The following is a 16137-nucleotide window of genomic DNA, read 5'->3' as shown; positions in this document are numbered from 1 at the left end:
GGTAAGACTGGGCAGGAGCAGTTAACTGTGATGGGCCAGAGGAAACTGAAAATGCAATGGCCCTTCAGCAATATCCTGAATCAAAGCAAGGAGCCCAGGCCTCTGTGTTCCTACATCCAGAGGCCATGGAACCCTGGGTCGCCGCCTGCGTGAGGGGACACCGGGGCTGAGTGCTGGAGGTGCGCAGGCCCGGGACAGAGCAGGAAGGTCCACTACAGCAAGGCCAGGCCCGGGACCTGACCAGGCAGCTTGTGAGTCCCGTTGTCCCGTTTTAGAAGCGGAAGAGCAAGTGCCCCGGGGTCTTGTCCAGTGTGAGCCTGGCCAGAGCTCCAGCCGTTCTGCCCCCTGGTTGCTTCGCGCTGTCTCTCCTGCTGGTGCCCCGCTAGCTGTCTCTAGACTTTCTGGACGAAGTGCAGTAAATGAACAAGAGGTAGCTCTATTATCAAGTCCTAAATTTTGGAATGATTGTCTCCTCGGCACTAACGATCTGGAAGGGATTGATGCCATAACTGGAACTGAATGTCCAATTGTAGCGGTGCTCAGCGGCAACCTGGAACCTGCATTTCATAGAGGTCTTCTCTAACAAATCAGGGTGAAGATCCCATACAAATGGGAGAAATTGTTGTTTTTAGGATGGAAGAGAGATTCCTGTAGTTCATGGAGTCTTAAAGATCCATGAAAAACAAAATGGGCAGCCGGCACCGCGGCTCACTAGGCTAATCCTCCGCCTTGCGGTGCCGCCACACCGGGTTCCAGTCCCGGTCGGGGCGCCGGATTCTGTCCCGGTTGCCCCTCTTCCAGGCCAGCTCTCTGCTGTGGCCAGGGAGTGCAGTGGAGGATGGCCCAAGTGCTTGGGCCCTGCACCCCATGGGAGACCAGGAAAAGCACCTGGCTCCTGCCATCGGATCAGCGCGGTGCGCCGGCTGCAGCACGCCGGCCGCGGCGGCCATTGGAGGGTGAACCAACAGAAAAGGAAGACCTTTCTCTCTCTCTCTCTCTCACTGTCCACTCTGCCTGTCAAAAAAAAAAAAGGCAAAATATTAAGTTTTTGACCAAAGGAGATAATAATGCAGTAGATGACTGAGGTCTCAAACAAGGACAATATTGGCTGGAGAAAAAAGATGTGGTGGGGAGAGCACGGGGGCTTGTTCCTTATTGGAGTTGTGACGATTCTCATGAATGACTATCCTGAACTTTAGTATGCGGTGCTCTTCTTGCTGGGATTATTTGTGTTGGTTCATCAGGAGTAAGAAGCCTGTTTTGCTGCCTCTGGGAAGAAGCTGTACTTTCTGTTACTGAATGTTTGGAGTAGATTCTGGTCTGTAATTGGTGGAGTGGAGAACACAGGTGTTGGCGCTTCTTGGTACCACTGGTTTGCATTAGTTCATGTTTCCATGCCAGAGTATGTGTGGGTGGGTGCGTGTACATCGCAGGGGGCACTCCAGGGGACTTTTTTTTTTTTTTTTTGACAGGTAGAACTATAGACCGTGAGAGAGAGACAGAGAGAAAGGTCTTCCTTCCATTGTTTCACGACCTAAATGGCCACCACGGCCGGTGCTGCGCCGATCTGAAGCCAGGAGCCAGGTGCTTCCTCCTGGTCTCCCACGTGGATGCAGGGGCCCAAGCACTTGGGCCATCCTCCACTGCATTCCCAGGCCATAGCAGAGAGCTGGACTGGAAGAGGAGCAACCAGGACTAGAACTCGGAGCTCATATGGGATGCCAGCACCGCAGGCAGAGGATTAACCAAGTGAGCCAAGGCGCTGGCCCTTGAGGGGACTTTCAATCACAGGATTTCCTATGTTGTCATTGTCACACTTTCACATTTTTGTACATCAGTGAACTTTTTATATTAAAAGGTTGAGAAAAAGAAAAAAGCAGTAGCCATGGATGTGCACTGACTGTGAGCAGGTGGCCTTGCATTGGGTGAAACAGCTTTTTTCCCTGAAGGTCAGACCTGTAGAGGGATGCATCTATGGACCTTCAACAGTCAACAGTAGCTGGAGGAAAGAGTTTTCAGGCCCCAAGAGGAACAGAGCTCACCACAATGTCCACTACAGGCTGTCTCCTGTGCTGCCCAATCCTTTCCTTCATAGAGTAGGTTTACCACACCTGGAAAGCTCCTATAGGATTCTCAGTTTTCTTTTTTGAAAGAAACTCACAAAGAGGCTGAATGAGGCCAACTATAGCCCCTGCCACTAGTGCCGGTCTCAAGACCACACCTGTACTCACCAACTCCCTCCTCTACGTTCTAGATCCCTGCCCCTCAAATAGCACTTCTGCCTGTCAGGGTGGCTCATCTGGTGTGTGGCCCAGGGTGTCATTCGTGAGATTGAGACTCTGTGGCCATGCTCTCAGGCTGTGACTTGTGACCTTTTCTACTTGCCATCAGAATCATCAGAGAAGACCAAGAGATTATCCCACTGCACACCTGGGAGCCAAACATATTCCTCCTGCACACATTATGCACCAGTAGCCCCACCTGCTCCTAGTGATCACAGTCCACACCCTGGCTGGGAGGTGACTCAGTTCTCTGGCTGCCAGTCTCTTAGCTTAAAGGGCCCCAAATGTTCTAGCAGTAGCCACCGCTGAAAGCTTAAAGTTACTTGTGCCATGTGCCCTGGTGGATATATTCTCCCTCTAGAAACCAAGACCTCTAGGCCCACCCCAAAATCACAGAGAAAAGAAGCTTAAGTTGTTAAGTCACTGGGTCACTGGGAAGGAAGAGAATGGGGCCACGCTTACCCCGTTTCTCAGCCTTACTCGTCTGTATTTGGGAACACAGCACCACAAAATGGCCATTGATTTGGGGGTATTCTGGGTGCTGGAAGATGGCACCCCATCCTCACAAGCTATCATATCGAAGTGTCAGTCAGCAACTCCTAGGTAGTGGAATATAAGGTAGGACGAGTGGGTTCCATGCTCATGTACCCACTGCCATATGTGCCTCTTTGGAAAACAGGTCCCTGGTCTGATGTGTTTTGCAGGGTTCCCTGTTGATGGATCAGTACTCTGTTAACAGAGTTGTTCTGGTTCTAGAACTGCAGAGAGGAAAGAAACATCCGTACCCCAGTCGTGTGTCCTGATGTATCACTGGCCATTTTCCACCGCGTTACACCTAGGTCTGTTGCAGAGGCTCAGTGCTGGGCTCTGCTGGCAGGTTGAACAGCTGGCAGCAGCAGCAGCTAAGGTCATTGCTTATGAGTGGACACCCTCATTGTTGAGCCCATGAATCTCTGCTGCTGTGGCCACAGTCTTCTCACATCCACACATCAGCACTGTGGTGGCTGAATCCCGAGGCTGGCTGAGTCATTCTTTAGGCTTGGTTGTTGCCTGCCTCTTTCCTGGTAGGTGCTCTTTCTGGTGTGTGTTCATGTGTGATTCACTTCATACTCACTCCCGTGGGCTCCACCATATGACTCTTTCCTTCCCAGTGCTCTCTGTTCCCAATCTTTCCCTCTTATCAAGTGCATGTACAGTCTTTTATGTACACACAATGGACACTCAAGTGCATTGCATGAAGTTATTTCCCACTGAGAGAATTTCCCCTGCCAGTCACTCCACGACACCCCTCAGGTCAGGCAGTAGTGAGGTGTTACTGACTTGCACCGCATGCCATACTGACCCATCTGTGACCCACACCTGTGCTTTTTCCTTCCTCATCAACTAGATGTAAAAAGCCCCTAATGCCACGCAGCCAGAGGAGTGAGCTCAGGGAGAGGCACCGGTACAGAACTAGTAGTGGGCTTAATGGAGGTAGGGGGGCTATCGGCACATAAAGCTTTCTGACATTCTCAGGCCTTGCTGTGTTCAACCTCACTTCCATCTCACAATATATTGCTGCTGGGCCTTCCAGATCTATGACTTGTTGGTTCTGACAGAATCTAGCTCATAATAGGCAGGTCTGACTGCATGATCACTTTCAAAAATATTTGTTTATTGGAGAGGCAGAGTTATACAGGGAGACAGAGGCAGAGAGGGAGGTAGGAGGCAGAGTGGAAGGGAGGCACACTGGTCCATCTGCTGGTTCACTCCCAAATGCCCACAACAGCTGGGGGAGGGCCAGGCTGAAGCCAGGAGCCAGGAACACTCTGGATATATCCAGATCTCCCACATGGGTATCAGGAACTCAAATCCTTGGGCCAAACTCTACAGCCTCCCAGGTGTACAACCAGGAACCTGGATTGGAGGCAGAGGTGGGACTTGATCCCAGGCACCACAATGCCCCTCCCTGCATGTTCCCTTGATGTCTCATGATAAGTTGCACCATGTCTCTGGAGCCTGGAAGCACTCTAGGAGTTGTTTTCAAAACGTAACTGTCCACTGTAGATGGATCTTACTCCAGAACTCTAGTGTTCTATGCTGTGATTCTCCTACAGGAGTTTCCATAAACTCCATGTGGGATCTCTTGACACACAGATACCTCTAATTCTAGGTGGTCTGTTGGATCATAAAACCCAGGTATCAGCACTCCTTGACCCTCATCCTGCACCCACCATAGAGCTCTTTCCTGCTCCAGACACCACCAGAGTTGGCAGCCCGTGGGAAAGCAGTATTCTCCTTGTGGCACAGCAGCATTCCCCAATGTGTTGCCTCCTGAACCTGAGGCCCCCAGGTGTTTTCCTTCCTTCTTAGTGGTGGGAGGTGCAAGATGCAAGAATCTGTCCTTTCCCTTGGAGACATCCCATCATGCCCCACACACTGGGCGCTTAGCACTGCACTGCTGGAGCAGGCCACCAAATCTTCACCAGGTTTTCTCCCACCCTCTGGAGTCTTACTAAGGCCTTCATCTTACTTGTCACCTCTTCATTATTGAGTCAGTTTAATGTGATGTCATCAATAATATAGCTGGTGAAGATGTCTAGGTTGTCCAGGTCCCTTCAGCCTGCATTATGACAGAGGGTGAGAAATTATGCATAGCCCTGGGACGGTACTATAAATGTACATGTTGTTTGTCTCACATGAACACGAACTGTCTCTGACCTTTCTTTCTAATGGGCATTGGAAAAGAAAGCAGTCACCAGTTTGATGGCTACATACCACAGTTGGAACTATCTTAAATTGCTCTACCAGATACCACAGCCAGTGCAGTAGCTAGAATTGGTGCTCCTGTTTGTGCTGTTTATGAATGACTGTTGTCATCCTAATCTGGCTATTGTAGGAGCTGGGTTGATGTGATTAAATAGGCATATAATCAAGGCCACCATGAGTTGTCCTTTGGTCTTTAAAGATTTTATTGATCTCTTAAAGATGCTGTTAATCTCTTCTCCTGCCCCTAGAAACTGATATAAGTTTTTGCTTTCTTGGCCAAGGGAAAGGGGGAGATTTCAGAGGCTGCCATGTATTTGGCCTTTCTCACGGCCATACCTCTCAGCCACAAGACAAGGAATCTATGTCGGCATTCCTCTACCTCTCAGATATGTCCATTCAGGGACAAGGGACACAACACCAGGTGGATGATTGGTTCAGGGGCCATGAAGAACAAACCTAGGACAGAACTCCATCTACCAGGCTTCCATATGCTGTCTAACAGGGGGAGCCATGATGACACTTGGGGGCGCAGGCATCCATGTCAACTTGCAGCTGGAATCCAACAGTCCTCTAAAGGTCACATTTTCCCGTGGAGCAATTAAATAAATAGCCATAGCTCTTTTTAGAGAAGGGCTTTGTCAATGACCACACATTTGCCACAGTGCTGTGGGATCTGTTCTTCTGAGGACACTGCCTCTACACAACCAGGAGGTTCTAGGTCTGAAAACTGGCTCAGACCCAGAAGCTGCACAAGAGGTCATGACTATCCAGATGGCTGCTCTCATCTTCTGGGTCACCTCTCCTTGATCTTCATTAATCCTATTGGTCAAGCAATACCCTTGCTGGCTGCTCCTCTGTCTTGACCCTGGGGATGTGGGCTGGGATTTCAGGGCTGATGAAGGAAAAGATAGGACCACAGGATGCAAAAGGAGTCCTGCACAAGATGAGGAATAAGTGGGCATGACCCAGAAGGGGATGAAGGCAAGGCACTCCTGGGGGAGAGGAGAACTGGGGAGGAGCCGGAGAAGGATTTGAGCTCTCCAAAGGGCAACAGTGGTCGGGGTCTTCTATAGCCTCAGAACTTGTCTTGTCTGTGGCTGGCAAAGGTTGGATGCAAACGTTTTGCAGGAGAGGCAAAGTAAGCAGTGACTGCATAAGGATGTATGTATTTGGGTTGTATTTAAAGCAACTGGATATTTTAAATTTGAATTTTTAAAATTTGACTCTAGCAGGCTTTTGAGATAATTGCTCAAGGCTGCTGTGGAGATGTAGCCAACAGAGGGACAATATGCGGGGGACCTTCTTTAGCTCGTGTATATGACAATTGTCCTGTGTTGTCTCTCAACCTCCCTCATCAACTGGCTGCCACTCTGATTTGCGCTCATTATGATAATTTCCCGCACCTTGTCTCTGATGTCAGTGCCTCCACTTGGCCTCTGGGCTTTAGGAAATCCCTCATTCCCATTGTTTTGGAAGCCCCATCACCTAGCAATATCTCTGGCCTTCTGCCCTGGTCCACAGAGGTCAGCGCCTCCACATTCCTCAGTGACGCTGGTGCCCCTCTTGCCAACTTGTTTCCCATTGCTTTGATGAGCAGAATGGGGTTCTCCTGCAGAACATAATTGGTTGCTGAGTTAGGTAGCATGCACATTTCACTGAAGCCTGTGAAACCTTCTTCCTCTGTCTTTCATGGCAAGTCTGGTCCTTCCAGTTTCTGCAGTGTCAGCCATCACTTTATGCTTCCTCAAATCAACTTAAGTGTGTCAGCGACATCTCCCAGGATCCCAGCATCCAGGCGTTCCAGAGACTTGGCAAGGTTATTAAACACTACAGTGTGCTCCAAGAGCTATACTCTCCTTTACCTAGCTTTGGGCTCTGTCCCCTCGATCCAGTACCCTCATGATTCATCCCCCCATAAACTCCTCTGGCTCTTGTTAGCACACATTGGCTGAGTCCTTCAGCTCCTTCAGGGAATAGTACTTTTCCTCTCTCAGTAGGCCCAGCATGTCCCTGGCCAGGCTCTATTGGAACCTGACTTCAGATTGTCTGATGGCAAGCACTGGTGACAGGCTTAGTTACTGGGAGGAGTGTGGGCTGTCTGTGTCTTGTTGTCACACAAGTGGGAAGTGTGAGTCTTTTTTCTTTTTTGGGTTTATTGATTTATTTGAAAGGCAGAGTTACAGAGAGGCAGAGGCAGAATCAAAGAGAGAGAGAAGCCTTCCATCCACTGGTTCACTCCCCAAATGGCCACAATATCCAGGGCTGGGCCAGACCAAAGCCAAGAGCAAGGAGCTTCATCCAGATCTCCCACGCGGGTGCAGGGGCCCAAGGACTTTATCAAATGGCCGCATTTCCCAGGCCATTAGCAGGGAGCTGGATTGGAAGTGGAGCAGCCAGGACTTGAACCAGTGCCCATATGGGATGCTGGCACTGCAGGCAGCGGCTTACCCTGCTGCACCATAGCGCCATCCCCTGAAAGTGTGAGTCTTCAACAGGGGGGAGTAGGTTACTTCTTTAGGCCCGAATGTTCAGGAGCTCTGAACAGTCAGGACACTGAATGTAAACATCACCATCTCATCTGTGAGGATCCATTCCTTCCCAGTCAGGGCTCTGGACATCTGGAGCTGTGTTCCTCATAATTCCATTCTAGGCTGATCTTTGGCCTTTTCCATCCCTGATCTGAGATCAGGAGTGTCTCTTCCACACTGCCAGGGAGGCCCCCTGCTTCTACATGAAGCCTCTAGCTGGTGATTCATCTCCCTCAGCCTTGCCTGCTCTTCTCTGAGGCACCAGTGACCATCAAGAACAGTGATCCAACTACTATTGTATCATTATTACTACTCGGGCTGCTTTAGACTGCATATTTGTGCCCACCCCTTCCCCAGATGCATAAGTTGAAGCATTAACCCCCAAGGTGAGAGTATTTAGATTCAGATGAGGTTATGAAGGTGGAGTTCTTTTTTAAATATTTATTTATTTAATTGAAAGTCAGAGCTACACAAAGAGAGAAGGAGAGACAGAGAGACAGAGACAGAGAGAGAGAGAGAGGTCCTCCATCCTTCAGTTCCCTCCACAGTTGGCCACAACAACTGGTGCTGTGCCCATCTGAAGCCAGGAGCTTCTTCCAGGTCTCCCACATGGGTGCAGGGGTCCAAGGACTTGGGCCATCTTCCACTGCTTTCCCAGGCCACAGCAGAGAGCTGGATGGGAAGTGGAGCAGCAAGGACTTGAACCGGCACCCACATTGGACGCCAGCACTGCAGGTGGTGGCCTTACCTGCTACACCACAGTGCCAGCCCTGGGTGGGGTCCTTGTGGTGGGATTAGTGTCCTCATAAGAAGAAAACCCTCAGATGTGAGGGCGATCTGGCTGCAACATCCGTCACCCCACTGATCCCCAGGGTTAACCTATGTGCGTGCCTCCCCAAGCTGAGCACTCTGTCAAAGAGGACGACCTTCCCTGACAGAGGAAGACTGGTCCTCGGTCAAGGGCAGATGAGCAGCTGCGCTCCCCTGCTAGAACCTCCAAACAAGGTCTCAAGGAAACCGTCGAGTACCTCACTGACTCCACTTCCACCATGCAAGCCCACAGCCAGAAGGCAGCTGTCTGTAAACCAGGAAGAGAGTCCTTACCAGAAACTGACCATGCATGCACCGTCACCTCAGACTTCCAGCCTTGACTGTGAGCAGTAGATAAGCCACCTCATCTATGGTACTTCCTTACAGCAGCACAAGCAGACTACCGCACTGCTTCATGTCAAAGACCCGGATTATGTTACCCACAGGAACAATTTTCTCTTTCCATTTTTAATAAATTTTTTTTTGACAGGCAGAGTGGACAGTGAGAGAGAGAGAGAGACAGAGAGAAAGGTCTTCCTTTGCCGTTGGTTTACCCTCCAATGGCCGCCGCAGCTGGCGCGCTGTGGCTGGCGCACTGCGCTGATCCGATGGCAGGAGCCAGGTACTTACCCTGGTCTCCCATGGGGTGCAGGGCCCAAGCACTTGGGCCATCCTCCACTGCCTTCCCGGGCCACAGCAGAGAGCTGGCCTGAAAGAGGGGCAACCGGGACAGAATCCGGTGCCCCGACCGGGACTAGAACCCGGTGTGCTGGCACCGCAAGGCAGAGGATTAGCCTAGTGAGCCATGGCGCCAGCGATAAAATTTTTAAAAATTGCAGACACAACTGTAGCATGACAGGTTCTCCATCCATCACCTCCCACCCATGCTGTGGTCCTCACTACCACTGTCTAGCAGGTAAACCACCTGCTAAACCCCTAAGGGTCTGCCTCCTAGGACAAATTATGGGGCAGGGTCCTGGACAAAGAGACTCTGAGCTCCTAAGGTCTGTGAGCAAGAGTTGTACTGGGGAGTGCTCTCCAAACCAAAACCTGGGACAGAGCTAGGGAAGTAGAACTGGGCAGCAGACATTGACCTGGGTCAAGGAGTGCTGAAGCTGGGTTGGCCCCTCGAAGAGATCCTGAATCAAAACGAGGGGCCTGGACTTTGCAGTGTTGCACCAATCATTGAGAGATGCAAGTTGCCTCTGGCGAGAGGACACAACCTCGAGCAAGATGACTTCCTATGGGTAGACATAATTCACTGAGAAGAACATAGCTGTGAACCAAGCAGCTAGGAAACAAGCAGCTCAGTGCTCAAAGGTAGCGCACCACGGTATCCACTGTAGCCTAGGTCACAAGCTTCCTTGCAAAGATACTGCAAACTCTTCTGTCCTATTGGGAATTATGAGAGAGAGTGCGCGCGAGAGCGAGCGAGCTGTCTTCTACTGGTTCACTCCCCAAATGTCCACAACAGCTGAGGCTGCACTGCAGAAGTGAGGACCTGGGAATGCAATCTAAGTCTCAACATGGGGGCAGGGACCCAACTACTTGAGCCATCACCACTGCCTCCATGGGTCTGCATTAGCAGGAAGTTACAATTGGCAGCTGGAGCCAGGAATCAAAACCCAGCACTCTGATGTGGGATGCAGATGTCCTAACTGACATCTAAACTGCTGGACCAAATGCCTGCTGTCTGAGCTAGTTTTTATTTCTAAACATTAATAAGCTTTCAAAACCTTTGCATGTCAAATATTGACTCTAACAAACATTTCTGACACCCTGATTTTAACTGGTCAATAAGAGAACGTTCAGTTAGGTAGTTACCTGTACTGTGGCAGTCCTGTCATTGCAATACCCAGTGTAAATCAAAAGTAAACATAGTTGTTGAAAATTCATAGAATCGGCCAGCGCTGCAGCTCACTAGGCTAATCCTCCACCTGCAGCACCGGTACTCCGGGTTCTAGTTCTGGTTGGGGCGCCGGTTCTGTCCCGGTTGCTCCTCTTCCAGTCCAGCTCTCTGCTGTGGCCCAGGACGGCAGTGGAGGATGGCCCAAGTGCTTGGGCCCTGCACCCGCATGGGAGACCAGGAGGAAGCACCTGGCTCCTGGCTTTGGATCAGCGCAGCCATTTGGGGTGTGAACCAATGGAAGGAAGACCTTTCTCTCTGTCTCTCTCACTGTCTAACTCTGCCTATCAAAAAAAATTCATAGAATCTGCATCTCTGCTTCAAGCCTTTTCCAAAGGCAATGGAGAAAGCCAGTATTTCCTCCAACTGCCCCAGCTGATTTGGTTGAATAATAACCAAAAGCCAAAAGAAACACTATTTTGCTCCAGAATGGATCAGGGAGATTCCCCTCAAGGCAGCCATGCATATAAACCCTGGCCCACAGTCTTGTGTTCCGGATGAAATAAGGAAGTGGCATGGATATATGTTAACCACAATTGGGAAGACTACATAGCACCTGTCCCCAGTTCCTTCTCCCCAGCGTCCTTATAGCAACAGTACAACTGTAGCGCATTCCTGAAACCAGCACAGGCCACACTGTGCTCAGAGCCTTCAGCAAAGTATTTCTTGTGCCCCCTTTGGGTAACAAATGCCCAATTATGGGGATAGAGGTGAGATGATGAAAGTCTCTGTGAGTCATTTAAATAAAGTTTGACGATGACTTTGGTAGTGATAAAGATCAAGATGGCAGTCAGGATGGTAAGAACATCACACCCATGAAGTCACTGTCCTGGACTTAATGCTCGCTATACCTGGTAGCTTTCTTTTCCTCCAATGTTGCTTGTAACACTCCAGCCCTCCCAGATATTACAAATGCTCAAGGAGGAGGGGAAGAGGCTGCAGGGAGGACAAGGCAAACCCATCAAGGTGCATATCCCACTAGCAATGTCATCTTCTCTTATCACAGCAAGCAGAGATCAGCATTTTAATATTTTATACCTATTATGGGTCACTGCTATGTGACAAAGCTTACATCTTCCCCCACCTGATCCACAAGAGGAGAAGGAAGCAGAAGAGAAAAAGTGCACATTGCATGCTAAGGGGCAGTGAGGGGTTAAGCCCCGCTATTCAATATCGTAGCCATCAGCCACATGTGGCTTTGTACACTTGACGTGTGGCTTGTGGAACTGAGAAACTGGATTTTCAATCTCATTTCATTTTATCAATTTAAAGTTAAATAACTACATGTGATGGGACAGCACAAAGTTAAGAGAAATAACAGAACTGGCTAAACAATTCACATTTCTCAGAGATCTTTGCTGAAGAGTCTCTCATTTGAGTCTCGTAACATCATACGTTGGGCAGGATGAGCAGGTGATATTATGCACGTTTTAACCAGACATAAAAAAGATAAAGTGACTCATTTAGAGTCATTAGGTTGTTTATGAGAGACGCATGCCTCCCAGTCCCAGGTTCTGACAACTGGCTCAGAGTTTCTCCATGATTCTGTGCAACAATAATACATAGCAACATAATTAATATGACACACTCCTTGTCATGTGCGGGGAAGCTCCTTACATCTGCTGCTCGGTGCTTGTCAAGAGTTTGCACATCCTAGTGCTCAAAGAAAATGAGCACAGAGATGGCACCTGGGGCCGAGTGGCTGAACTCCACCCCACTGCATGCTATCGGAGACAATCCATCAACACGGCTTGCACTTCATAATTGAGACGAAGATATGATGCCAAGTAATAGGGTAGATATTTAGTTCTGATTGTGTATAAAATTTCCAAATGTTTCATGAAAAACTTGAGCTTGCCTCCTCAGCCATATCTTTTTTATTTATTTATTTATTTATGGGGCTGATGCTGTGGCTCAGCAGGCTAAGCCTCTACCTGCAGCACCAGCATCCCATATGGGTACTGGTTCTTGTCCCAGCTGCTCCTCTTCTGATCTAGCTCTCTGTTACGGCCTGGGAAGGCAGCAGAAGTTGGCCCAATACTTGGACCCCTGTACCATATGGAGACCTGGACGAAGCTCCTGGATTCTGGCTCCTGGCTTTGGATTGGCCCAGCTCTGACCATTGTGGCCATCTGGGGAGTGAAACAACAGATGAAAGACTTCTCTCTCTGTCTCTCCCTCTCCCTGTCTGTAACTCTACTTTTCAAATGAATAAATAAAAAATTTTTTAAGAACATTTATTTATTTACTTTGAAAGGCAGAGTTACAGAGAGAGAGGACAAGACAGAGATCTTCCATCTGCTGGTTCACTCCCCAGAAGGTTAAGTTTTATGTTTCAAATGGCTACACACAATTTCTGACCCAGTCTTTTTTTTAAGGGTGATTGCTTCAATTCTTGTTGTTCACCATTGAAAAGAAATATTGTCCACCCAAACAGTCAATAGAAACTACAACCATCAGAATTGTGCCAAATAGGCAGCAAAAATATCTACAACCACTCAAAAATGTGTGAGTTGAAATTTTAATTTAAATAATTGAAAGATTCTATAAGGTCTTTCTTTGACAAACATAACATTGACACCATATAATGCTAGTATTTTGAACTTAAACATTTTAAAAATTTGTGAAGTAGAGAGGTGAGTATGAAGAGAAAGAGAGAAAGAGAGAGGGAGCGAGCTCCCATCTTCTGAGGCATTCCCCAAATGTCTAAACAGCTGAGGCTGGGCCAGGTCAAAGCCAGGAGCCAGCAACTCAATCTGGGCCTCCCCTCCAAGTACCCAACTATTGAGCCCTCACTGCTGCCTCCCGGGGTCTGCATTAACAGGAAGCTGGGGTCAGGAGCCAGAGCCAAGCACTCAGATGTGGGTCACAGGTGTCTTCACTGCTAGGCCACAAAGGTCCACCCCAAGCCAAACTTTTTTTGTATTCCATATTTTTTTAAGTTTTTTTTTTATTTGACAGGTAGAGTCATAGACAATGAGAGAGAGAGACAGAGAGAAAGGTCTTCCTTCTGTTGGTTCACTCCCCAAATGGCCGCTACAGCTGGCGCACTGCACCGATACGAAGCCAGGAGCCAGGTGCTTCTCCTGGTCTCCCATGCGGGTGCAGGGACCCAAGCACTTGGGCCATCCTCCACTGCCGTCCTGGGCCACAGCAGAGAGCTGGACTGGAAGAGGAGCAACTGGGACTAGAACCTGGCGCCGCAGGCGGAGGATTAACCAAGTGAGCCATAGCGCCGGCCCCTTGTATTCCATATTTAAAGTCATGGGGAAGTTCTAATCTGTGGGATGTACTTTGTTAGAGTGGTCACCTTGCAGCTGGTGCAGGTGACACTGGAAAAGGACACAGCAGCCACAGACAGAAGCCTCTGATCCAGGCAAAGGCAGACATTTCCCTCACTTGAAGCTGGGCACACGAGGAACACTGTGTCCCCCGCCAGGCTACCTGCTGGCCAGCACCTTGAACACCTGCAGCATGAACACCACCACGAGCCCCAGGAGCACCTTGCCTCTGAGTGGCAGGGGAACATTCTGCTGCTGGCTCCCACTGCGGGAGTTCAAACCGTGTGACAGTCCTCAGAACCTTGCAAGGAGTCACTCATCTTTCATCATGCCACATACCTGCAGGTGGGGCTGGCTTCCTGGGCATGCAAAAAATGGCACATGCGCAGAAGGACCCTGCACTTGGCCGAATGCTCTATCATCACTACATGGAAAGTCCTAACAATGTTTTAAGAAGAGATTTCACGTTTTCTTTTCACTGTGGGCCCCACAAACTATGTAGCCAGCCCCCACCTCCAACACCGCTAATGACCTAAGCCTGGTGGCTGGGACCTCAGCATCTCACAGACAACAGTACCTGGGCACACAGTAGGGTCACACCCTGCAAAATCTCACTGAATCCTTGCACCAGTCCCAGGAGGCCCTTCCCAGTAGCACACCCATTTTATAGATGTGAATATGAAGACTTAAAATGGCCAAATAACCTTTCCAAGACCAAACAGCTCTGGGGAGCTATTCCATTCTGTGTGGCTCTGGGACTGAGCTCCTAATCCTGCCAGCTTTTGGTCCTGGACTTCAGCCACTGGATCTCAGTTCCTAAGACTGGAAAAAGTAGCAAGGAAAACAACATGTTTATCACCTGAAATTGTAAGAAAAGAGCCAGATGGCTACACTGATAAGATGAAACTCAAAGGATTCTCCCAATTTTCACAGATATGAAATGGAAACTCAAGTGCGTTCTGGCATGTTCTTGATATCTAAGATTTGAAACATGAAAAGGTGACCAGCTTGGACAACTTCTGACTTGTAAATGCGGAAGAGTTGACTTAACAGCCTTCCAGGGAAGGGGCGGTAGGGTCCTGGCAGCTGCTCGTCACCAGCCAGTGCACACCTCAGAGTTGGATACATTTGCTGGGCCCAAGTCACCGTGGGCCTTGACTTCTTGACTTCTGACTTGATTCCAGCCTTGTGAAGGCCTGAGGCAAGGCTGTGGACATGCACTTGGCCTCCAGCCATCCCTGTGTGCACACACAGGCACATACATGTATATGCACACATCTACATGTATATAAATACACATACACGTGCATTCACACCTATCCACAGACACCTGCACACACATGAGGGTCCCTCTCAAAGCTTGTGGAAAATGGAATTTGAATTTTAAGGCAACAAATTCCCACATCCATGTATACTTGTAGAAGCATACACAGAATGCACACACTTCTACATACCACACATGTAGGTCCACATACATGTGCACATGCACCTATGCCATGCCATTTACATGACATACATGTGTGTGTTGCAATCACACATGTGCATATGTATTGCATACACTCATCTCCACACACACACGCACACACATACACATGTACACACAGAGATTCACACAGCTCAGGCAGGCTAGCCCTGCGCATGGAGCTGTGCTCAGCTCAGTCTACACACGACAGAACTCAGCACTCTTTCTCTAACAATTTCTCTGCACAAAAACAAACTCCCAGCCAAGTCTGCCATTCTTTCACGACCTGCAGCAACTTCCATCTGAGTGCTGCCAGACAGACCCTTGGACCGGACAGACAGCAAGCGTCAGAGGCCGCTGTCACTTCCCCTGTGAGTGCTGCTGATGTCCCAAGCAGGGGTCCTTAGTGCAGGCTGCCACGAAAGCCGGCACTGCCCTGGCCCTCTGCACGTTCTTGCTGAGGGGCCCAGCAGGGGGCACTTGGTTCTTTTTGTGAGCCCTTGCTCTCCCCAAGGCAGCCTCCTCTTCCCAGGACTGCCATTCACACCTCCAGACCCCCCTGCACTGCTGAGCAAAGGAGGGGAACAAAGACTTTATGACAAGTTTTATTAGCGATGCCTCCTGTGCTAAGTCTCTGAGACGGGTCAATGCTATTAACCCCATTTTACAGAGAGGGAGCCAGCCCCAGAGAGGTCAAATGCTCCCCTCCAGGTCACCCAGCATGTGCGGGGCAGAGCTAATTAGCCCCAGCTTGTCTGTGGGCCAAGGCACCAGGAGGACTTGTGCCACAAGATGCACAGGAGGCCACTCCAAGTCCTGGAGCTTGGACTTCAGGAAGCCAGAGATGGACCCAGGGTCAGCCCCCACATGCCCACTGTGTCCTGTCTCCCACCGTTTTCACTTAGGAGAATGCTTCAGTGCAGAGCTACAGGAGACTCTCGGGGCTTGCTGGGGCTGAGCACACACCAGCTGCTCAACTGGAGAGAGGTCGTGGCTTATCAAGAGCGGCAAGTAGCCATGAGACCTTCTGACACCACCAGCTGGGATCCAAAAAGAGACTGGATTATATTCTGCCTCGATTCCCCTCTCACCCGTGCCAGGATGGTCCCCACCCCCCACC

General features: G+C 49.6%; 1 pseudogene; it reads left to right on the top strand.

Annotated features, from left to right (window-relative positions):
- Nucleotides 1–392: 392 nt before the first annotated feature.
- Nucleotides 393–1250, top strand: LOC100343375 (signal peptidase complex catalytic subunit SEC11A-like; annotated as a pseudogene).
- Nucleotides 1251–16137: the final 14887 nt, after the last annotated feature.

This window comes from Oryctolagus cuniculus, chromosome 2 (genome assembly GCF_964237555.1).
Source record: "Oryctolagus cuniculus chromosome 2, mOryCun1.1, whole genome shotgun sequence".
Taxonomy (NCBI): domain Eukaryota; kingdom Metazoa; phylum Chordata; class Mammalia; order Lagomorpha; family Leporidae; genus Oryctolagus; species Oryctolagus cuniculus.
This window is presented reverse-complemented; position numbering and strand designations above follow the sequence as displayed.